Source organism: Mytilus galloprovincialis, chromosome 7 (genome assembly GCF_965363235.1).
Source record: "Mytilus galloprovincialis chromosome 7, xbMytGall1.hap1.1, whole genome shotgun sequence".
Classification (NCBI taxonomy): domain Eukaryota; kingdom Metazoa; phylum Mollusca; class Bivalvia; order Mytilida; family Mytilidae; genus Mytilus; species Mytilus galloprovincialis.
The window spans coordinates 70439195-70465859 of NC_134844.1; the positions used below are offsets into that span (position 1 = coordinate 70439195).

Genomic DNA, 26665 nt, shown 5'->3' on the forward strand with positions numbered 1-26665 from the left:
AATTCAAAGGCCGTCTTGTAAATAACACTGCTATTTTCAGACTTATCTAGACTTCTACTGACATTGTGTATATATATACAGGTCAAACTAACCTAATTTGCATTTATTATATAACAGTTGCAATGTGAATGTTTGTCATAATGACAACAGATGACGTTAAATTATACGATGCATGTAAGAGGTAACTGTTTCGATTATGACATCTGTTCTGTCTACTTACAATTTATTAAGGATATATATTAAGTAAGTGGATTTTTAAGTCGAACCGATGACGGGATAGCTCTACAATACGATGAAATTTTACATATAATATTTAATAACGATATCGGGATATTGGTGCCTGTATTTAGCCAAAACTTCACATGAAGATCTGATAATATTAAAAAACCGGCACTGCTAAAAATAAAACTTGTCAAAAAGTAAAATCACAAAAAAACTGAACTTAGAGGAAAATCAATTCGGAAAGTCCATAATCACAGGGCAAAATCATATAACAATACGCATAAAAAACGAATGGACAAGAACGTTTTGTATTGTTTCTTAAATAGTTAAAGCTAGGAAAATAATGTTTAAAAGAATATATAATAAATCACAATGTCATGAAAGTGTAAACATTCTAATTTGTGAGCTATGAACATCAAGTAGTTCGTGCATTAATCTGAGTAGGTTTTAAAAAATTTCGAACAAATATACGTTACTTGACTGTGAGTCTACTCTTTTATTTTACTTTATCCCTTTGTTCTGTGTTCCAATTCCCACAAGTTTTACGAGGCGTATTGAAAGAGGTTCATTATTTCACTTTCATATATTTGTAATTGATTTATTTTTAATTCGTTACAAAATTCATAAGTTTAATAGACTTGCTAAATCGTGTATTAAAGATATGTATTTTTTTTTTTACAATTTTTTCAATATAAAACACTAATATAAAGTACCTTTCATAATTTTATAAAAATAAAATATTTATCTACATTTCTGTTAGTGTCTATTCAACGACCTTTCCAACCAGAAAGGGTAGCCCTTTTGACACGAAATAATGTGGCGATTATGTAATCGGAAAACTGTACTATGGTAATTATTGTAGTTTGTTTAATGCTGTGTAAAGTGTGTTCACATTTAACGTTATGTAAGTTATACAGTGTATTACAATTGTGTTTCATGTGACATCTGTAGTCAGTCTGTCCGGCATAAACTGTTTTAATTTATAAGATGAAATGTAGAATATTTCTGTGCGCGACTTTTATCTTGAATTTCAAATATAAGTCTTTGAGTGTTGTTCTTGATGAAGTAAATCCAGAAAAGCTCTTCGAAACGAGTTGCTTTCATTTTTTATTTTCTTTATTTTTCTGTAAACCATTCAGTTGTTTGGATATATATTGTGTATAGTATGTCTCGTCAGAATTCAGATGAAGCAGACAAATTGTCTTGTTTAAAGACTTTAATATAAGGTCAAATGTTTTAGTGAGAGTTTATGAATGATACTTATATTTGCTTTGCATCACGGTGCGGAGCTATTAGTTTCCGTCGACATAAACGCCATCTTGAAATAATTACTTATCACATATAGATTATGATTGGTTGATTTATGGTGTGGCTGAGATACAACGACTGATATTGGCTTAACAGAGAATGTCTCAGGATAAGACATCAAATGCCGGAAAATTAACTATGTGTATTTCAGTTCCGATCAAATGTCACTAATTCAAGTTCGTTTTATTATACATATATTGCACAGTGAAATAAATTTGCTTTGTCAATCTGTAATATGCGCAATATGTTTTGCTAAACAATGTTCCTATTCAATACTTACAAAAATGCATTATCTGTAATCTATAATTCTGACAATCTTAGGTCTAAGTACACCTCCAAAGTCGTGTCTTTTGGTACATGTTTTAATCTTTAACAAGTAATTTCAAAATTTTAAAAGCATGGGTGTATAACGCACACTCTTACAGTTAATCCATTTCATATCGATCAATATCTAAAAAGACACCATTCCCAATACTAAATCAACAACCACATGCACACCTTAAATTAAGAAATAACGAAGCAGTCCATAGCTTTTAAGAAAGCTCAAACTTGTAGGCATTTTACTTTTATAAAAAGTCTATCTGAAAGATAAATTTGATAATCTCCCCGTAAGGGAAATCAAGAACCAACATGACCACAACAAACTACAAGAGGACCTTAAATCACTAGAAAAATGGGCCGACTTGGGTATGCGCTTCAACGCAAACAAATGTTATAGGCTAAGTCTTAAAACCAAAAGCCAGCGATTTTACAACCTTAACAACCACACGTTCGAACAAGTGTCATCCAATCCATACCATGGATTACAAATACCGGAAGACATAAAATGGACGGAAAAAATACATGCAACAAAGCTAGTTCCTCGCTAGGCTTCCTTAGGGGAAACCTACAACACTGCCCTAGACAATACCGTAAAACAGCATATATAGCACTCATAAGATCAATTATGGAGTATGGATCAATTATTTGGGACCTATAAACGCCAAAAGACATCGATAAATTGGAATCCATACAAATTGAGGGGATATATTCATCACTAAGTAAAATTAAGAATGGAAATGGGAAATGTGTCAAAGAGACAACAACCCGAAAATAGAGCAAACAAAAGCCGAAGGCCTACAAGTCAAGAGATGAAGGACGTATGACAAAAATACTAGTATAACTTCAGCTTCCGTCACTACAATCAAGACGTCAACAGCAACGACTGATTTTCTTTTTAAAAGTGGTGGAGGTGAAGATACCAGCACTCCCCCTGACGACCTCTTCAAATTTCACAGACCAAAATGAGAAATTAGAGCAACAAACCCTTAATACATGTAACTTTATGACTGAGGATATTATAGACCAACAAGCCCGTAACAACAAACGAGCAGCCATAGTTCCAAACAGTAAGACCGACCAGTTCAAAAATTCTACTTTTGTGCGCACTGCAGTAGTTTGGAATATTCTGAAAGACTCAGTGGCGAGCGTCACTACAACCCAGCTAAGACTTTAAATCAGCACTCTTCAGCAAGCGCCACGAATTTGTGTGCAGACCAACCAGTCACACAATAACCGAAAGGAATCTGTGACGTACCCATCTATAGAGAAAAGTAGTAAATACAAATACCTAGGATAGTGGTGTGTAACAAACTTAAAATGTGCCTTTCAATATCATCTTTTTGTTGCTTTCAAAACGAGTTTTCTAAAATATATTTCATGTGTTTGTCTTCCTGATGTCAGCCAATCGGAAACATATATTCAATCAAGTGGAAACAAAGAAAACACTTCTTTTGGCCTTTATGCATGTAATGCTCACAAGTTTGTATCCATAATTCAATGAAATATGAAAATACTTATGTAAGAAAAGTAACTAAGAGTAATGTGTTTCAAATTTATTATCACCCCTGACAATGTTTATTTTGGTCTACATCATGATTGTCCGGATTATACGTGTTGTTATGAAGACAGTCAACAAAAACTTTGTCACACATACATATTCTCCCCTTACAGGAACTGGCACGATCTGTAAAAAAATGGCATAGCATTAAACTAAAATGTTAGAAAAATTAGTAACATGGAAAGTGAGAATGCTATAGGTGTCAGACCACCAATTAAAAGTCCCTATCTGTTCAACCAATTTTCTAATTTTCAGAGCTTTTAAAATATTTTACCTTAAGTTTAAGTTTATAGAAACTAGGTATACCCTGAATTTTACATGTATCAGCTTTCTACATGCCAATTTTAAACATAACTTTAAAATCATGCAAGAAATCAGAGGTCTCCCGAATAGAGGTACCACTTAAAATAACCCCTGGTTTTCTTGAAATCTTAAATCAGTATATTATGGATAGCATTAATCCTCAATGGTGTATGCAAACTCATAGACTAAAAATGGTTTTCCGCTCTTTAGTTTCGTTTTCTAAAGACTCGACAAACGCAGTCGTGTTGTCTGTCATGTTTACAAACAAATGTTCGGAAATGAAGAAAGTTGCATGCGATGAAAGTCACAGACTTTAACGGAAAGGCATGTGATAACATTCCGGAAGCAGTTCATTAAGGTTCGTTTATCAGCCCGCCGAGGAAATTCTTAGGAATCTGGTTAATAAACACAGCAATCCTTTCATAGCCTATTAATATTTTTAAATGTTATTGAACTGTAATATTGTATACAAGTATAGTATGATAACGCTTATTATCATTTGAAGTAGCAGTAGTAGTAATCGTAGTAGTACTATTATAAGTATTTTTGTTTATCCTTATCACCATCATCTTTATCATTATCATTAATTAATTTACTTTGGCAGTTGACTGTTCCATCTTGAAGCTCATATGAGTAGGGCCAAATCTTAGGCCAGCATTCGTCCACACGACCATAGCAATCATCGTGGTCTTTGCAACATCTGTAAAATAAATAAAGTTTAATCATACCACATCTTCTTTTTTTATAATTAATTGATGAATGGTTGACAGAAATCTATACAAAACGAGAATACACAAAACAGTCTTTTCTGAACTCAGTTATGTTTCAACCTATAAGTTACTAATTTGTTAATGTATCCATAACCTCAAAATTAAGAATGGGAATGAGGAATATGCCGATGGGACAAAAAACGGGATCCTAAAGTGAGGAGCATAGAGACCTTCTCGCTCGGGCGAGCACTCCATACGCATGGGCATAGATATCATAAGAGCGTTAACCTGAAGCATGGTGAGACAAAAGCTTTAAAAAATAGAATCTATCGTCTACATTCGGAACCAAAGAGACAAAAACTCGATCATAAAGTAATAAACATGGTGAAGTTCTCGCTTGGTAAATACACTTTTATTATCTTGTATATTATATACTTACTGATCTACTCCATCGACTGGTGTACCACTACCATACCATCCACAAAAACATCCGTAGTCGAGAAGTGCAGTGGCTCGGCCCGCTCCAAAATAATAGGTTAATTGATATGCGATGTTCCAAATAGCTCTTTTACTTTTTACGCTTCTCGTCTCTGTAACAAATATATGAATATTCAATTTGGGTCTACGGCCATTCAATTTTACACAGTACTCGGAATGTAAATTTGGTACTAAGTACTCGAAACACCAAATCCAGTATTTTGATTGATTGGTTTTAGTCTAAATAGATTAGTCATACTTCGAGTTTCTAAGACTGCCAGGTCAGTATTTTGCATACAACCACAAATATATTTATTGAAATTAAAATGATATACATGTTTTCAATTCTTATTCAGTTTTATACTTTCGGTGTTTGGTACATTTTTTTTTCTTTTATAATATATCAGGTATCAAACATATAGGAATATAGAAAACGGATAAAACATACTACATGTACCAGTGTTTTCAATAAGGGTGAATATAGACAAAAACTACATTAAGGAGTGGGTGAACATTTAGATTAAACGAAAGATAAGTTGTCTATATCGGAAACATGACCAATAAACTGCTTGAAATATTTGAACTATCATGTCTATCAAATATTTATCAACCTGTCAGGAATTTAAAGTCGACGAACGATTATTTTCTACTAGTTGCTTACGTACCGACTTGATTAAAGTCAATGAACAGGATGATGAACAACACACATGCAGTTATATTCTGAAATAAGAATACAATTAAAAAATAACGTTTTTCATTCATTTTCTGTATCAGGATATAAATAAAACTAAGTAATTAACCGAAACGTACTTCGAAGTATTAATCAGTTTTTTAGGATAGAGTTATTCTTCTTTTTAGGTATAAAAATGAATTAAATGCAATCAGTTATATTTTACAATTAATTCCTATTGTTATAAAGTTGTTAAAAGAAGTACTTAATATCTATCTTGGTATAATTATTCCAAAATACATTTCATTTTGGTTATATTTAGTTTTATCATGAAGAAAAATATGTTTTCAAAGTGTTGTAAAGGACTTGAATGAAACACTTTAGTATGTTGTTAAATATGCACAATCGATAGTCAGAACGTTTTTCATGGTTACAAAGTTTATAGGATTTGGGCAATGCCAAACAATGTAGATACACAAATTTGCAACTGCATTCAAAATAAGAAAGCATTATGAACAGAATTAAAAATCAACAAACATGCCATCAATATTGCAGGTAGGATATGAAAGTTGATTTATATTATTTTTATAAGCTAGTTTTACCAATTATATGTCTAAATATGTACACTGCAAGTACACTGTTGTCATATTTACAATGTACAGAGGTACAGCAGTTGAGCCTGTATTCCATTAAAAAGATACTTACCCGTAAACACAGCATAATTAATCTGTTTCCGCCTGCAAAGTGACAAAACATGTAGAAATATATTGTCAAAACACTCGTGGGTTTGTATGGTCACAAAACGTTGAGAGAATAAGAAAAGTGGAACCAGATAGATTGGGATAATCATTTTATTATACAATATTTAAAAAAAAACTATTTTCACCAACACTTCCAATTACGTACTAGTTCATAATTATGCACAAGTAAAAACTAGCGAATGATTTTTCACAACACTGAGGTATGAGGGTTGTAATGGGGTTTACAGAATAAAGAAAAGGGGACATAAAGTAAACAATGATTTGCAATAAAAATTTAAAAATAGACAAAAATAAGCCAAAAAAGTAACGAATAGTGAACAATGGACAAAATATATAATAATACAGAAAAATGGCATAAATATTTAAAGATTGCAGCAATAAAGTACCACTTATTCAGACCCTCATATACAAAATGTATGCATGTCTCTCATGTCGTGAACATGACGTTTGTGGTTTTAAATGTAATGATAATAGCTACAGGATTTGTTTAATTGTTTAACGTATATATATGACGATTATTGTGTCAATTTATTAAGGAAATATAATTAATTAGAAATTGAAGAGATCTAGTGATACATTCGTTGATAATCATACCCCGTCGTTTTATTTTGTATACACAAGTTAAAGGACAGACTAGTTCTGGCAAAAAAATAATATATAGCATGTCCTAAAGTCAAAACTCTTACGATGATTATGGACCAACGAATGTATTTTTAATGGTATAGTTATACTACCAGTAATTTAAAGTACACAAACGGCCATCAATAATGAAACTATTGCTTTCGAAGAGCTTTTATAAATAATCATATTATGCATATCTGCAAAACAATGATTTATCGCACGTGTGACAAGCCATAAAGGTGAAGATGCTCTCTGGAGGCTATATATCGACATTAAAATAATCAATTAATACAATACACTTTAATATGATGAATATAAAAAAAAAATATGTTTTTATGATTGCTAATGAGAAGACTCCCCAAAACAGAACAAATGGAGTAGAAGTACGCCGCTGTATAGGTTACCATAGGCCTTCAAAAATAAGCAAAAACCCGCAATACATTGCAAGCTAAAATAGGAATTTAAAATCTGTAATGTTTATCCTAGTCTTTAAATTTGAAACATGAAAACTTATTGAAAAACGATTTTTATAAGTCATGGACGACATAGCCAAGAAATATCATTCCACCAGCAGGAGAGCTTAAACGTGATCAAAAAGTCAGTCCAGGTCTTTGTAGCATTATATCCGTTGGTGGTATTTGATCTCCTTAGAGAGTGTTTTGGCTAACGATTAAAAAAATATATTTTTAAATAGCTTACCTGAGTTACAAATCAATTGTACAATTTGCAAATTATTGAATAGCATCAAGAGAGATTTGACTGAAATATATACCATTGCTCAAGGACCCCGTGAAATTTCCAGTTTGAGTTTTAAAATCGGGAAACACTTGAGATTATAAAATTTAAGGTGTATACATTTGTAAGGTGGTTTCCATTTAAAAAAAAGGATCGTTTTAGTAGAAAATATTTGGGAAATACTGTGCTACTGTTATAAACAAAACAAGGTACATAAAATAAATACTTTAAATCTTGTAAAATATTAAATAATGACGCCATTACAAACACAATTACAACTTTTTAAGACGGAAATCGTATCGGCAACAAACCTATGGCGAATAATCTTTTTGGTCAGGAACTTCCTTAGTGGGTGTACAAGTGCTTATTTTTGTAATCATTTCAATATCATACTTTTTTTGTTTTTATTTCATCAGAAAGTTATTGATACACTTAAAATTGTCCGTTTATACATACATTTTATAAATTATTAAGAAACTAAGGTTTCAACTCCCTCAGGCAAAGTTGGCTTTATATGAATTTGGCTATTTATTTTAGGTATTTTGACATATAGCTCTTCGACGGTTTCGGTACTTATACGTCTTCAGATTTCAAATGTTTGGAAGTGAGCTGTGGCTAAGTTGAACTTGAACATTTATTTATAGTACTCAGTTGAAGTTGAACTTGAACTATAAAATGAAATTATCAGTTGAAGTTAAATGTTCAAGTTCAACTGATAATATTATTTTATAGTTCAAGTTCAACTGAGTACTATAATTAAATTTTCAAGTTCAACTGAGTACTATATTTAAAAGATCTAGTTCAGCTGTGTACTATAGCTATAAATGTTCAAGTTATATATATAGGGCTCACAATTTTTCTTTATACTAATACGTATGTTAACCAATACCACTGTGTTAATTGTAAGATATGTTTTTTCAAAATAAAACATCAGTTAGCTATAGAATGTAGATGTTACTCTGCCGGTTACTCTATAATTTCTACTAGAAGATTGGAAATGACTTTAAACGTTTAGTTAGGATGACATTGAGGATGAGATATACGTTTCCTTTTAAATTGTCCTATCTTTTAAGGTCTTAAATATTTTTTAAATAAATGTAGTCATTTCAGGTTTATAAAATTGAATTTGTCAGCTATTTGGACTCCTTTGGTTTTTTCCTACGATAAAGTGTAAACTATTTTACCCTATATCACCACTTTTCTTTTCTTAGAAGACTTCATTAGATCATAAAAGTTCATTACCCAAACTTAAGCAGATTCGAGATTTTTTATCTTACAATTATCAGGTTAAAGTCAGAATCAGTATTTTCCTGACATTTTAAATAAATCAAAATGCTTGAAAGGAGTTTTGTAACCTATCATTATATTTTTGTTCGCTTATTGTGTTCATTAACTAATAATACTGATCTTTTGAATTAATTTTAAATTGAAGTTTTATCTTAATTGCATCGAACTACATCTTAATATTTGTAAGTCGTCTTATTGGGGAAAAACTTCTATGTAAAAAACAAGATTATCAATGAGTTTAATGAACCTGAAAGGGCTATGTAATGTAAGTAAATTCATGGATGTGAAGTTAGCAGCTGGTTCCTTATTCAATATTCGATATCCAATATCCATCCGACTGCTAGTAGTCGGTTGGATATTCCAATTTATTTGAAAATCATAAAAAAAATATAATATTTGATAAGATTAAAGCATGATTTTCATAGTTCAAAGGAGCGAAAAGATACGTAGGAAATCGTTTTATGACCCAATCAAGCTGTCTTAAAACTTCGTTGTCCTCGAATATAAACCCCTATCAATGCTTATATAAGTTGCATATTTGTCTTTATGATGTACAGGTTTTCATCAATAAAACGAAATAAAAAAATATTATTTTATATCTTGTATTTCTTAAACAAAACCCGAGATCAGGGGCTCTCACCATTACCCTGTGCCCTTTGTCCTAAAATTTTGATAATTTTCAGCCCTCTATAGATATCGAATATGACATTGTTCTGTGAAATCCTTCTAATACAACCTCTATATATACAGAGTCTATGATTAGTAAAATGTTATGGACATCGAAAGACCAGCAGGTAGGTTTTCACTATATATTGTGAATATCGAACTGGCTCTTTGGGCGCTCCGTAAACATGAAAGAGTTAAATTGTACACAAATTCCTTCTAGTCACGTTTGTATCTACTTATTGACTATATGTCTGCATAATATTAGAAAGATTGAGAAATCAGGCGGCTCTGGCCATTGCCCTGTGCCTTTTGTCCTAAATTTTGATATTTTTAGCTGATAAGTGGCAATCAAAGCCGTCCATAGATATCGAATATTACATTATTCTGGGAGATCCTTCTTATACAACTTTATATAAACAAAGTCTATGATTTAATTAAATTTTATGGACATTGAAAGACCAGGTGGTCTCACCCTCATTTAAGCTGTCTCAGGTAGGTTTTCACTAAATATTTCTTTTTTGGGCTTTCCATTAATATTTCTATTTATATTCCTAAATGTTTTCTAGAGGTATCGGTTTTTCTTTTTGTTTTAAAAAATATCATGTATAAAAGTACATCTTTGGAGTTTTTTTATTGACAACAAATTATCTATATTACATAAAGACAAATATGCAAGATGGAAACGGGTTTATATTCGAGAATGTACGACAGGTTGAAGAGGTCATGAAACAATTTCCTACGTATCCTACGTATCTTATCAGTCCTATTAACTATGAAAATCATGTTTTTAATGTTATAAAGTGGGTTGTTTTATGATTTTCAACTTTTAGCCGGTTGGATATTGAATATCGAATATCGAATAACGCTGCTAACTTTACATACATAGTAAATTCTCTTTTCGTACACACCTAAATTAAATTAGGAAAAAAAAAACAATTATGATATGACATATATGACAATACGTTTTAAAATACCTGCTTTATTTCTATATGCATGCACGTAGCTACGTTTACGTCAAAACGCCCGGACGTACACTTGAATTTCGGTAAAAAATATTTTAATCTAAATAAATTAAAAAGAAATGGTTAAAAGCACATCAGCCCACAGGCAAGTGCCTGTGCATCAGCCTTGTAAATCTTTCTTCAGTAGCTTTAACAATTGCGAATAAAAGTGACGACATTTACTTTTCAGTCTAATGGTACCGTGTTATATATTTGTTCATTTTCTATCAAAGTCTGAATCTACTGTGAATTTTACTTACTTTCCTTTTGTTTAAAGCATTTCATTATCTGCTGATATTTGGTTTGATTTTTTTTTTCGAGCCTGTGACATTTATGTCGCGGAAGCGAGACATAGCGATCATAGATTCCGTTGGCGTCGTCACCATTTAGTTTTAGTATGTAGTTTTAACTTTATTAAACCTTCATGAAATTTTACGAAATTTGAACAGAAGCTTTTTGTGATCAAAAGACTTAGAGTATCTAGAGCATAATGATGAAATAATATTTTTAATTTGCCTGTATTTTACTGATAAACGGAATTTCTATTTGAAGTTAACAAATAGATACATTCTGGTGTTAAAGTTTGTTACACATCAATTATTTTGTCAAACCCTCATCGAATTTTATGAATCTTTGGCAGAAGCTTTTTTATGATTAAAGTAAAAATTTTGAAAGTATTTTTTTTTTTCATTTTTCAGTTGACAGACGGACTTTTCTTTTCGCAATTAAAAGACGGTCTGGGATTAGTATTTTTTACATAATAAAATTGAAAACCTTCAGAGATTGTCATGAAACTTGAGTAGAAGTAATATTCCTGATCAAGAAAACATATCTTAAGAAAATGTTTGATTTTTTAAAACCTGTAATTGACTGATAAATGGATTTTCTTTTTGCGGGAAGTAATCCCAGGCGAGAACCAGGGTTCCAAGGAACGCTTTACGAATTTTCATAATACACCTGAACATCTATGAAAATTAATTACTTTATGTCCATTAACGAAATTTGCACAAATAAGGGGTTTTAATCGAGTGCGGCTCCTTTTATACATAACTGGTTTGGGCATTTTCTCTTAAACCAATGACCATTAGATTCCAAATCAACACAATAAATAAATTAAACAAGAGTATTACGATAAATAAATTAAACAAGAGTATTACGATAAACAAATATGATTAACAGCAACACATGTCAACCAGTGAATTACATGCACCTGACTCCAGATAGACGCATATAAAAGGTGACGGGGTTAAAGATGTTCAAATGCGTCCAACCCTACGATGATCTGGTACAGTGGTTTAACAGCACAATATATGAATAAACACAAAAATCAGTTGAAAAGGGCTTTAAAGTTAACTCATCAGATCTATACAAATCAGAAAAAAAGTAACAAAAACACAAACCGGACGTGGCAGGGTGTATACATTTCTATAACAAAAAGACATTAAGTACAGATCTGAGAGTTTTCGCAGTTACTGACAGCTAGTTGAAACCGAAAGACAAACTAATAAAGAAGTATGTACTGTATTTAAGACTGAAAATCATGTTTGTAGGCACTACAGAAAGAAGTCAAAGTAAAATCGATGCTTTGTTCTCTATATTTATATACTATTAGTTACTTATCAATAAACTGTTGTCACTATCTTTAAGAAATAAAACGTACCAGATGGAATTTAGTAGATCTGTGTGGCAGCGAATGCATTTCACTCCTCCATATCATAACGTATCCATACAACTAACAGGATAATAGATACAAATAAAGCTTCTTTTCTGTCACAACAAATAATGTTTCCTTTTGAGATGTATTAGAACAAAGACATTATATTGTAATGATTTATTTAACTTATTCATGTATAAACGTACTTGCAATATATTCGACAAAAACTATTGCCAGGTGACGTCAGGTAGAGGTAAAAACTGAAGATATAAGACGACTGCATACATTGTTGTCATTAAATGACGATTATGTCACTCATTTGTGTGTACTTTCGTCATTCAATTTGTCGAATTGATATAAATGTACCTATACAAGGTATTTTCTCTATGACTTCACAGACATTAATATTAATGTAACTTGTTCTAGAGAATGAAGGTGTTATCGCTTTTAGGATTTGCACCGAGATGTTGTTGAATGAAATTGGGATAACATTACCCTTCATGTATTATGGTTTTCGATAACATAATGGTCAAATCGCTGAAAGACCCCATTCTAAATTATTGAAAACTATGCATAGGCGGATCCAGGGTAGGCCCTCTTTTGTGTACAAATTTGGTTGCTTAAATAGGGAATCACTGACTCATACTAGAGGCCCCTTTTTGGTTCAGTCAGTGCCCACCCTTATAAAAACTTCTGGATCCGCTACGAAATAACACAATATTGGTGAAAGTGGCGTTAAACTCAAATCAACTTATCAGTTTTATACAGTTGAAGTGATAATTTATTTAGGAAAACAACAGCCCTCGACGATAAACTAATTGGACCTTAATAGTTGCAGAATTGTCTCTCGTTAACGTTCAAAATGCACTAGATCAGTTTGAAATGCTCTATAGCTTCGTGCTTTATTATAGGTCTTATAACTTTTTTGATCCGAACGTTATGGATAATGGGTCGCTGCAGAAGAAACCATTTGCTAGTGTACAAACTTGTAGGCCTGGTTTTATACGAAAAGTTTATTTCATTCCCGACACATGTATGTCTGACTGTGACATGGTAGTCTGCTTAAATGCCCTAAACATTCAAAATCTGGAAAACTATTACTCATATAGTTAAATAGGAATATATAAGTAACGAGTTTGACTTTGATAGTTGATCCTGTTATTTGAGTTGTTTGCAAATAACGATTGGAACGTATCACATTGCGTATCCCACCGAAATCCGCGGAGGGAACATAATCCTTTGGAGCAATTAATGATAAGTGTGTAATTGTGGATAGCATGAAAAATCAAGATCCTATTCCCACAGAATAATTAGGCTCTTCGTATATTATGGCCCGCATGCATGAAGCTACTAAAGTTAGGATTATTTTTTTGAATAGACTGAGTTGCCAACGAGGAATAGGTACTATGATTGGATTTAAGTGATTGTATGCATAGGGCCCGAATCTAGATTTATTCTATCCATCGTAGCATTTTTATTTCAATTGATCCTTGGAATTCGGATCCTTCCGCATTTCTTAATTGGAAACGTTGTTGGTATCCATGGGTTTTCCAATCACAAAGCATTGATTAATAAGTACTTGTTCTACTTCCTGTGGCAAATTTTTAATGTAAGTGCAGAGAGAAGAAACAATCAAAATGATACAAATGGTATTTTCGAAAGTATGTCAAACAGGTTAAAAATATAGAAATTTTGACTCCTGCTCCATGGTACATTCTTTTCTTTGTAAATAATTGTACAGCACATTTAATTTAACACATGTCACATACGAACCCTAGGACATTTAAAGTCGTAGCAAGCGTACTATGAAGAAATCGTGCCATGAGGAGAAGCAGAGCCGCAAATAATACAAACGAAAGGTTAATGAAGGCTTTACGAGTTTAGAGGGGAAGCAGTAAAGCAAAATAGTGAGCCATGGATTTATCGTTCTAGTTCCAACTGGACGCGCTTACGTATCTATAGATCGCACACAGCTGAACAGACACAAGTGAGAAGATTGTTAATCTAAGTGAAAACAATACAGGCAGAAGAATATATACAAGAGCTACTAGTACACCTCTGTGACTCAAGCGTTAGAGTATATGATTACCAAAGAAAGCGGAGCAAACAGAATAGAAGATATTTTCAACAACAACAAAACTCCTACCGAAGCTCTGTTAAACTCTCCGGACACTGTCTTCACCATTAACAACTAACCGCAATGAAAAAGCACAATAGAGTTGAAAATGTTTTTTTTCATCAATCAATCATCAAAGAAAGAAATATACCATATTTATGCAAAAAATCTTAACTTAATTTAACATTTGACAATTTTGCAAGCATCCCATTTTTTCGCCATGCAATTTCCAAAAAAAAAAAAACCGGTTTTGAATACTGTTTTACTGTTTTTATAACTTTAAATCGGAAATCTTTCTTTATCCTTTATATTTCAACATTTTGATACGTGTTCAAATCGATTGTGATAAATTTTAGGACTGTTCATTTTTCTTCCGAAGGTCGGTGTGGTGTGTTCTCTTCAAATACTCCGGCTTCTTTCGCCGATCAAAACTGGCCGCTAGAATGAAGCCAAGATGGAATTAAACACCATCAATAACAAATAACAAATCAGATGCACATTTATTTATTTCTATAGAATTGATACTTTAAAAAATACATGAAAAATATAGTCTTGCTTCAAAAGTGTCTTCAACATCAATGCTTAAGAACAAATATATATATATATATACCCTGTCAAAATTGTGCTTTGAAAATAACCACTAGTATTACATGTATAAGTCTTAAATGTTTAGGATTGTTTGTAATATCTAATCATATTTCTTAATAAGCACATTTTATAATGTATGCATGTCTTGAGTATAAACACTTTTAAGTATGTTTTAGCGTAATAAGAACATAACACAATCCTAAACACCACTTCGACCTAGAAATGTTGAGAAATATGGCCAGTTTAGACATAATAAGGTGCACGAAAAAAATGTGTTCTTGATTTAAACACTATTTTTACAATGAATGAAAATATTATGTTGGCAATGCTATTAATTAGTTGAATACCCATATATCTTAAGTTAAAACGTTTAAAAAATATCCATTTTTTTTGTAATATTTGTAAAACAGTACACCAAATTACGTTCTAAACAATTGAAATTGAACTAATGATGTGTGGTAGATTTCACAATTCTCGTTAATGTTATGTGTACAGGTAGCAATTTAATAAATAACTATACTATTCATCAAAAGAAACGATACAATGCTATGCATTTTCCATATATAATGAAGTTTGATTCACTGTACCAAGGTTAATGGTTGCCCAGTTAGTCTTATATTTACAGAGTGTTATTTTCTTATAAAAACCAATGATCTAAGGCAAATACGCGATTTTTCTTTTGTAATTACAAAAATCATATTTTCACAAAAAATTCAAAATATTATAAAACTTCAAACTTTAAACATGAAAATAGTATCCTTAAAATTTTGAATCAGGCCTTTGCAGATATTTGAATGTTTTAATCTCATCTTAGAAATTAAATATCGACTTTTGTTATCAGTTTCCGCAAAATAAATTTGACCTCTTTGTTCAATAACACGTTTTTTTTCTAACTTTCCAATATGGTCAAATTCTTTTAATCATATGTAATGTATTTGCTTTGCAAATGTATATTTTTCACCAGATAATGAAACAGTTTGTCCTATTTATCATATATTATTATAAATTCGATCTCAAATTGTATATGTTTTCTCATGTAACACATATTTTGTGTCTGAAAGTAAATAAAGTATTGGAATTGTTAACTAGTACAAAATGTATAATGTAAATAGCAGGATAGCACATTAAAGACATTGTGTGTAGTTTCTATCTCTCTTCGCACTTTTCTTCTGTATCTAAAAATAAGCTTTCATCGTTGTATTCCTCAATGTGTAAATGGATACAATCTACAAAAATCTTTTCACACATACACACATCCCAATGACAACTGTCTTTTTCGTCTGAAAAAAAAAAAAAAACAAGAATGCGTCACTCATACTTTCATTTTCTATGTTCGATCGACCGTGATATTGGGGTCAAAACTCTATTTTGGCTTTTAAATTAGAAAGATCATATCATAGGGAACATGTGTACTAATTTTCAATTCGATTGGACTTCAACTTCATCAAAAACTACCTTGACCAAAATCTATAACCAAAACCTTTAACCTGAAGCGGGACAGACGGACGAACGGACGGACGCACAGACCGAAAACCATAATGTTCCTAAAAGATCATAATGTATACGTCTAGTTCTTCAACATTTTTAAATAGCTTCCATACGTTTTAAAGCTTTTTAGTGGATATCTGTATTCTAATTTTATTCTTAAACAAACATGAATATAGTGTTACATTATGAGCTGGTACATAAAGGGTCCGACTGAATATGTTGTCGGCAGATTCGGTGGTCGATTGGTCTAAGTAGATCAACTACTATTGTACCAGCAGCTTGTCGACACTAAGGTTGTGGGTTTCAAGTCTGAACGTGGCAGATGCGTTTGACCCCAATCTTAATTGACTAGGATTGTCAGTTTTTCTGTCGATGGTATATGGGTTTCTCTGGTCCTCCTCTGAAAATAACTAACCCCATGGTATAGTGAATAAAGCCGAAAGTAGCGTTAAACACCAACATGTATATACATGTATGTATATAATTCAATATATCCCATTTAAACGCATTCTTCGGCTTTTGTATCTAATATTTGTCACTGGTCGGTTAGCAATCCCTAATAAAACAATCCACTCATCAAAAAATGCAATAGGGCAAACCAGTTTTTTTTTTATTTTCGTTGTGTCCTGTTTGTTTTTCAAAGGCAACTATAAAGCAGTGTAAAAACAGAGGACAAACACGCAAATTTACTGAACATATCATATACCTAGAAACAATCTTTTGTTTAAACAAGAAGACCATTATTTTTTTTCAACTGTTTTAGGGAATACTAGTAGTATGACTCATTTCAGATATTGATGTATACTCAAGGTTGCAATTCTGTAAATATAGACAATGTAATTTTCCATAGGAACTCCCTTTGCGGCTAAAACTGTGCCACTACAGGGAGATAACTCTGTAAAGTCAGCTAAACGTTTTAATAACGTTGTGTTGTAAAGGGAATATTAAGCTTCTCAGTGATCAAAACTGGCGTTTGTCAAACTGCTATATAACCAGTGTAATTTTTCTGATAAAATGGTTGGTTCAAAATGTTTGAAATTTTTATATTTTTGTTAAAGGGTCAAAGTAAATACTTTGTCAAAATTTTATGAAAATTAAACGAGCCAAATTAATTTTAGTGAAAGTGTTGGGTACCACCTTAATATGAAGTTCTGTGAAAAATTATACCCCAGAACGGAAAGTTGATCTACACTACTATTTTATTCAACACTATTTTATTCAAAGATAAAAAAAATATAGAGCTGTGCAGTATGGCATATTTTCAACATTTATATGCCCTGAATTTCTAAAAGTTTAAACTTATACTAAAATTCTATACTACCACTACCTTCAATTTTTGTAGACTTACTAAGAATTAAATTTTAGGCGCTACCATATTTTTCTATACTGGTAACATTCCCAAGTTATGTCTCTATGAGAAGAAACACAGAGAACATATCTGGGAATCAGTACGTTAAAAAATTAATATATCTATGGATATTATATATCTTCCCAAAAGAGGCGGTATTTAAAGTGCAAAAGTGAAAAAGACAACATTGACATTATACATGTTTGACTTGCAGATATCAAAGATGTGAAATTGCTTCTTCGTATGATCATTGAAAAGAAATGATTGACATTAAGACAACATTCAAAACTCCGTGGACAAAACAAACGTTGACAAAAAGTTAAACAAGATCACAAACGATACAAAGTACTACTAAAGTGTCAATCAATACCAAATAACACAACAAAAGACCGTATACTACCTCCTTTTAAAGTAGCCTAGTTCTACAGACAGATAGTTGGTTATCTGTCGGACTAGTCTACTCTTAAAGAAGGGTAGTTTAACTAACCTTACACTGACTTCTCGGTTCAGCTAACAAGCAAGCTAACCAAAGAAATTACCTTTGCCTACAAACTCAATGCAATCGGCTGTAACATTTAGATGCTGTCTTTTACAAGGACCATTATACCTCAAGAACGGTAAAAGTTAAAATCACCAATATTACACTTTGACCTCCATTTTGCCATCAGTAACAACATATTAAAACGGTTGAATGGTTCATGAGTAAATGCACGGGCACCGTTTGGCAGACGCCCACTAGCCCGCCGGAACATCTCCATCGGAAATCCGGTTAAAATATGTTTTTGTACTGAATAACTTATACATTTGTAATTAATTACATTAATCATACCTTTACATTCTACTCTGTTTTTCCCTGTTATGTTAGAAATAATGTAATCATAAGGAGTCCATTTAGGATGAAACCAGCATTTGTTTTCCTCTTCTACCATGGAGTAGCAAGCGTCGTGGACTTGACAGCAACTATAAATAAAAAAATAACACGATACTGGTACATGTATCATGATAACAGGGCATTGCAACATTTATATCATTTTTCCTTTTTTCTATACTTTTTTAATAGGGGAGGGGGGTATCGGTTGAAGGACCCAATAAAGATCCGTCGTTTAATTGATAAATTAGATAACAATTACTGTTACCTTGGCAATATGTTGGGTTTGAATATATTCAAAAAATCTGTAATTACAATATACTACGTAGTGCTTTAAATAAATCTGAATTAACAGAATGATAATTTTAAAGATTTCATGTATTTCTTTCCGCACGTGAAACTCAAAAAAAAAAAAAAAATCGAAAATATTTGTTTTTTTCAAGTTTGGCTGTACCTGTAGAATTCTTATTATAAACGAAATATCCCATGTACCCGGTGAATAAAGACCTATACATTTTTATTGGATATATCTAATTAAGGAATTGTTTTCAATATATTTTTCAATCAATGACATTAAGGGATTGGGGCATGTGTCCTGGTATTTTAAATAATTTCGACGTCTTTAATATTTTAAGACGTCCACTCTGTGTAGTATATCTATTTGGATCCATCTGATGAGTTAGGCCTTTTTCAAATGATTTTTATAGTTCGTTCTTATGTTGTAATGTTACACCACTGCCACAGGTTAGGGGAAAGGTTGGGATCCTGCTAACATGAATAACCCCGCCACATTCTGTATATATGTTCCTGTCCCAAGTCAGGAGCCTGTAATTCGGTGGTTGTCGTTTGTTGCTGTGTTACATATTTGTTTTTCGTTCATTTTTGTACAAAAATTAGGCCGTTAGTTTTCTCGTTTGAATTGTTTTACATTTGTTATTTCGGGGCATTTTAAAGTTGACTATGCGTTATGGGCGTTGCTCATTGTTGAAGGCTGTACGGTGACCTATAGTTGTTAATTTCTGTGTCATTTGGTATCTAGTGGAGAGTTGTCTCATTGGCAAGTATACCACATCTTCTTTTTTATAATAATATTTATTTTAACTAGTAGTATCCTGGAAACAGATTCTACGCTGAACAAAAATAAACGTCTTACCAAGGCTATTAGGAATATAGAAAAATATATATAATTGTTGGGTGGATATTTAAGGTGGTACCTAACACCTTAGCTAAAATTAATTTGGCTCGTTTAATTTTCTTTAAATTTTGACAAAGTATTTACTCTGACCCTTTGACAAAAATATAAAGAAAATCAAAAAATATGAACCAACAGTTTAATCAGAAAAATTACACTGGTTTATATAGCAGTTTGACAAACACTTATTTTGATCATTGAGAAGCTTAATATTCCCTTAAGAACATAACGTCATTAAAACGTTCTGCTGATTTTACAGAGTTATCTCCCTGTAGTGTTAGGTACCACCTTAAAAAATTGTTGAGATATTGAACGATTTACTTTGTGAAGGAATAGACCATAGCCCTCATGAGCAAATCCTTATCATTAGTTGTTTAGAAAAGTCTTTCATTGACGATCAAGTATATACGGTTTCGATGTAGACATCTGGAAATATCAATTATTTGACCTTGAAGGTCGAATGTCATATTCATTTATACGCGACAATTCATCTTAAGATACAATACCCATTAGTTAGATATCAATTCGAAAGAACCTATGTAAGTAAGTAATTCTTGGCACAATAATGTCAAAAAGGCAATCAAGGTAGATTCATGGTATACTGCCATCTTGGATTGTACAATCCCAGTACAAAAAATGGTCTAGTTATTTGCCCAAATCTGCAAATTTGGAGACAGATTTGCAATTTATTTGTTAGACTATTTACTTATAAAAAGAAAACTTGGTGATTTATTGTATAACTCAAAATATTTAACCAAAAATTAATTTTTGTGTTTTTAGAATTTTACAAATAAGCTATTTAAGGGGAGATAACTCTTTTAGTAAAAAATATATACTGGACTGATAGGGAAATTTTAGATTTTTACTTGTAGCAAGAAAACAAGTTCGGTGACACCATTTTTTTCTTTTTGTTTTCTTAAAACATATTATAAAACCTATCTTCTCACAATTTATTTCAAAATTCTATCGCACAGATTTTTTTTATGCACACAAATGTGTTTTTTTTCATGAACAATCTAACCAAATTTAAGCAGTTTTCAACGACTTATAACTTGGAAAATAGCACGGTGACCCATACTTTTTATTATATTTTTTAAAAAAGCATAGTAAAATCTTCATTTTGGCAAAGTATTAGAAAATTCTATCTCAAGAAATATATACCTATGATCTACCTTAATTGATAATATGATATGTCCATCCAATGATGGTCGCACACTGATACAAGTATTGTAATTTCAAAAAATCTAGCACTAAAGATTTAAATGTAAGCCCTCTCAGGCTTGGTGTTAACGGTATCCCCAGCATTGGATTGTTGAATTTTTGTTTTCAGTACGTCCAGTGACAATTAGTTCGTGCATATGTAGACCGATAACACATTAAAAAAATAGGTTCTGTTCAATTTAGTCCTGGTATCTTTGATGAGTTTATTCACTGGACAAACTGGGTTGTAAGATTAGAAATCCAAAATTGACCAAGAGGAAAGAAGGTAATAGGGGTAGATATTTTGACTTCAAAGAAACAACACACAGACCCATCAAAGAGTCAGACAGGACATTTAGGTTTTTTTTTCTATTCCGATTCGACCAGCCGGCGTATTTATACATCCCGCATTTCATGTTATTTAGTACTGGATCAGATTACTCTTGTTGACCAAACTTGAAGTTCCAGTGCTTTAAAATCAGGCGATTAAATGATATTGAGAATAGTAATAGGGAATGTGTCAAAAGGACAACAACCCGACCAAGGAGCAGAAAACAGCACAAGGCCTCAAACGGATCTTAAACACATTGAGAAGAACCCCGCACCTAGAGGCGGGATTCATTATTATAAACTAGAACACACCCGTGATATCGCGGGTCCGTGACTGAATTAAAGTATATAACTATGCGTAAGCCTTATTTTAGTATTGGTATTGTCATCTGATAAAGTCGTGCCGATTATAAGATACACAGTTTTCTCTGCTTTCAAATCTTTCTGTTTGAACCCGTACGTCGACCTGGAACTTTTCAATTATTGGTAATATTCAGGTCCTGGAATTGAGTATTTTTTAATCAACAGCATTGTCCAATAAAGTTCAAATCTTTGATTTGCTGTTTTGCGTCATGCCCGCTAACAAATTGAAAACTGTACCTATACGCCTTAGTCCAAATTTTTAGTATTCGTATTGCTATCTTAGAAAATTTTACTAAATTAATTAAAAAACTACAATAGGGAACAATTTGACAGTGATTGAATTTAGTTGTGTCGACTTTGTGATTATGACCCGTGTATATAGTAAAATCAAATACACCATTTGGTGGTGTGCCTGTTAGATGCGGAACGTACAGATAAGGTAATGGGTAACAGGTGAATATACTTTTGGTATCGGTACCGGATTCGACCCGGAACTTGTTAATTATTGGCAATATTAATTATGTGGAAAACAAAAGGGTCTGGAGTGGTGTAATTTTTAATCTACACAAATTCAATTGTCCTATATTAGCTATATATAAAGTTGAATTCTTTGATATGTCGTTTTTACCTGATGCCGGCTGATAAATTGGACCTCGTAATTTTAGTATTATAGATATATATAAAGGATGTGTATAATATTCGGATATCTTAAATGTGTATCCATTATTGGTGACTCATGATGTTAAACTTACTTGTCGATCGTGTCAACAGATTCACCATGACCCCGATATCCACAAAAACAGCCATAGTCAAAGAGAAAAAGGGAATTACCCAATCCAAAAATAGACAACATCTGATACGTAAAATTCCACCAAGCTTTTTTTTGGATTGTACCCCGTTTTTCATGTCTTTCTGAAATAAAGTAATTAATATATTAGCATATACATGTACATACATGTAACGTTACATGCAATTCTAAGTTACTTTACTGATTCAAGGCATGTAAAAACTTAATTAACTCTTTATCATAGGACTTTTTTTATTGGAAAATTTCGCCGTTTGAAATTTAAATGACAATTATTGAACGTTTCGTTGTTCTAATTTCATCGGTTGAATGATACATTCTTTTTGTATTTGTTAAGTAATCAGTTTTATTAACTATCATCATAAATTTAGCATTTTCATCAAGTAGAATATTTGTCATACAATCTTAACAACTAATTCTTAGTCTAGCTGACTTTAACTTAGACAGAGTGGTGAAAATTCTCCGCAAACTGATCTGTGCTGAGGAAATGTACTTTTAGAATAAGTGATGAACACGGTATATTTAAAACTTCATACAAAAACATTAGATATAAAATATTTTACTCCAATTCTCCGGCTATGTATACAAAATTGTATGGCTAAACTCATATAGTAATACATAGATCGGTAACAAGCACTATGTATACCATAGTTTTTACGAGTTAACAAAATTTTAACAAACGAATCCTAAGTAAGAGACATGGTAACTATATAACATTTGTAATATAAATAAAATGATTGACAGCTTAAACTAGCATAAGAAATTAATTGATCACGTTACCATTTTATGCAATGAGATGGAAGCTCGCGCAAGTCAGATATGCGCCCCGTGTTTGATCGTCTGGCTGCGTTGTTCATTATTTAGAAAGTATAGAAAATGCGTTCAAGTGAAGTTCTTTGAAATAATTTATACATTATTTACAGTCTTCTTTTTTTTCAATGGTAACCAATGATCGTGTTTAGTCATGACATTTTCAGTGCAAGAGGCTTACCTGCGGGACTTGAAATCACAATAATGAACAAAGCACATATTGCCATATACTGAAATACAAAATAGTTAATTACGGTATGGAATCCTAACACACTAGTCGCAATACTGTAAGCGGACTTCCGGTTCCATACCCGTAGCCAGGGGGGTTCGGACCAACCCCCCTTGAAAACAAATAAGCACTGTTAAAGTCAACGTTTTGTTCGAATTGTGACTGTTAAAGTCGAGTTTCTGAGTTCAAATACCCCCCCCCCCCCCTTGGACATTTCTGGCTACGGGCCTGGGATTCGAATATAGAATGTACATTTGAATTGAAGCTTGCAAAATGGAAAATATTTCATCAGGATTCTATTTCAGGTTTTAAGGTGTTTATTCACTGTACATTGGTCATGTTAGTATAACAAGTACTAGATTGAACTGCAGTATTTCGTTCATAACTAAGTAATGTATTATTTAATAATTGTTTATCTATAATTTATGTTTAGTCAATGTACAAAATACGGGAGGCTAGTCTAATACAAGACAAAGACACACATTAAAAAGGAGGCAAGTATCGCTATTTGGTAATAACAAGGATACATAATACAGTTAAGAATTCAAACGGTAATATTTTGTCAGACAGATCAAAGAAAAGAACACAGACCAATGGCTCTTCAACACACGGGGAAAATTTCGCACTCGAATGTGGGCTTCGACTGGCCCTTTTACAAAAAATGTGTACTAGTTTAGAGAAAATTGACGTCACTCTTAACTCCGAAACATAAATGAACCAAATAAAAAAAAACATAATATAAGACTAAAAATTACCAGAGGAAGTTGCACATAAATTCGGTGTTAAAAATATTGTATTATGAAAATATTAACACAAACTTTACAATAGGAAAGTTTTATTAGGATTGGAATACAAGGGATTTCTTCTTACAAATTCCTCTCCCACTTATAAAATTCAAGCGGTTTTTAATGTAAGATTCGGCAAAGGAAATACCATAACAACTGGGTTTATCAACCAAATAAAATGATTAATTAAAAGTATTAAATAGGAAAATGTTACAGAATGATAAGGTATCAAGTATTATAATATATACTTACACGCAAGAAAATCATGATTGATTCTGAAAAAGAAGAGAAATTGTTTTGAGCATAATTATCAATAAAAATTAGTATGGAAACAGGGAATGCGTAAAATAGACAACAACCCGACAAGAAGCAGAAAACCGTTAAAGGCCTCCACTGAGTCTTCAACACAACGAGAAAATCCGTAGGTCAGCTTCACTTTTAAAAATTTGCTTTAACCTGCCACGAATTTATTTACCGGTCATTATTAAAAAAAATCCTCTGACGTCAGTAGTTTTGTGCAACATTTTTGTTTTGTCATTTTGTGTATGTTGTACATTTTGTAAAACTATAAAAGTATTTGATTTGTAAATAATTGATAATTTTTTAAAAATTATTGACTAATTGTAAAGATATTCATTAAATGTTGAACATATTATTTTTAACATCGAAACATCTTTTAAAAGCCATTTTTGTCATTGAGTTGCTGTATCTTTGACGTAAAGATACCATTTTCCATTATTCATTAAAAATTGTGATATAAAAACGACTCCACGTGATTAAAAATAATGCATACTTTGATGGCTATCCCTAAATCGATTGCATTGTCGGCTGATTCCAAGTCAACCTTTACCACAAATTTATCGGCAACTTTCAAAATCGCCCAAACACCATTCTTCCTGTGACTTCACCGATTGTGACGCTTTGCAACTTTACCTTTTTTTTTCATGTATACCACACACGTTCGGTACTCCTCGGACATTTAATCTAGCCTGGCATCCTGACCCAATCTAATACTTCGTCGATAGGCTAGAGTAATGAGCCAGGAAACATAGGCTAATATTACATACCGAGTAGTAAATTAGTAATTGTAACGTTTTAGTGATAATTACCTTATGATGGCAGCTACTTGTATTAATTTCCTCAACGTTTGAATGAAGTAGCGAAACTAACTAATTTGCATTACCACTTTCGATGCAATTTTAAAATTCAAAATTATAAAATCTGGGCCAAAGAGTTTAAAATATGATAAGATGTATTTAAAAGATAATAAGTTCACCACATGGTATCAAATCTAACCTTTTACATTTATGTTATTTATATATCTATATAATATATATTTATCACTCATGCATACATGTATTTTGTTTATTTAAAAATTTGATTTGGGTTTAAACGAAATTTCTTCGTACGTTCAACTATTTACTTCAAAGAATGTTGACGTGTGTTTCGATTCGGTTCTTTAACGAAATTTATTTCATCGTACATTAAACTTTTAAATTCAAGAGACGTTTAATTTCTTACTAAATGATACAGTGTTTGAACTTATTGAAACAACTGCGTAGATATATTAAACCTTTACATGTTGTATAACTAGAATATTTAATGTCAGTTGCAAAAGTTGAGGTTTTACAAAAAAAGACATTTTATAAACTTTGTCAAATACTTCACAGGAAAAAAAGTAGGAAGATAAATAAAAGATTTACATTATTCTACAATTACGGCATGTTTTTTTTTTTTTATCCCATAACACATGAAAACAGTTACAAGCAACACCGCATCACAGAACGCTCACAAAATATATTTTAGATTTGGCTCAACGCACTGCAACCTGATATTTTGAATTTATTTATCTAATGGTAATATTATTTTCTGTACGTCACAGTATATTTCATATAGTATACAACTACAATATAAATAGTTAACGACCATCAGTAATGCTCAGAGCAATGCCCACTCCAAGGAATATGATTATTTATATGTGGATTTTAGAAAAAGATAAATATTGATGTATACTGTAGTTATTGTTAATTTGTTCTTGTCCCGAACTTCCATGAACTATTTGCCACTGGGGGTTAAGTAACCAACTGTCAATCATCAGAACAATATATGCGCAGGTGTACATGTACAATGACCACCATATTTAAATCTTACTAAATTTAATCATAAATATGCAAATGGATATTATCCGAAAAATATCCGATGCAATGATACTTTGCAACAGACTTACATTCTATGTATTCGATGGAGTG

The 26665-nt window shown here is 31.9% G+C and overlaps 2 long non-coding RNA genes across 3 annotated transcripts; both read right to left on the minus strand.

The window, feature by feature from the left end:
- Nucleotides 1-3394: 3394 nt before the first annotated feature.
- Nucleotides 3395-12424, minus strand: LOC143081921 (uncharacterized). 2 transcript variants are annotated; one of them, XR_012980159.1, is made up of 6 exons: nucleotides 12301-12424; nucleotides 6275-6306; nucleotides 5565-5619; nucleotides 4862-5012; nucleotides 4309-4412; nucleotides 3395-3535 (listed from the first exon to the last, which is right to left on the minus strand). It is a non-coding gene; the product is annotated as an uncharacterized LOC143081921 (long non-coding RNA). The 2 variants fall into 2 exon arrangements; XR_012980158.1 differs by lacking the exon at nucleotides 12301-12424 and having other exon boundaries at nucleotides 6275-6377.
- Nucleotides 12425-16044: 3620 nt separating this feature from the next.
- Nucleotides 16045-23698, minus strand: LOC143081922 (uncharacterized). The gene is made up of 4 exons (XR_012980160.1): nucleotides 23584-23698; nucleotides 22540-22699; nucleotides 18664-18794; nucleotides 16045-16278 (listed from the first exon to the last, which is right to left on the minus strand). It is a non-coding gene; the product is annotated as an uncharacterized LOC143081922 (long non-coding RNA).
- Nucleotides 23699-26665: the final 2967 nt, after the last annotated feature.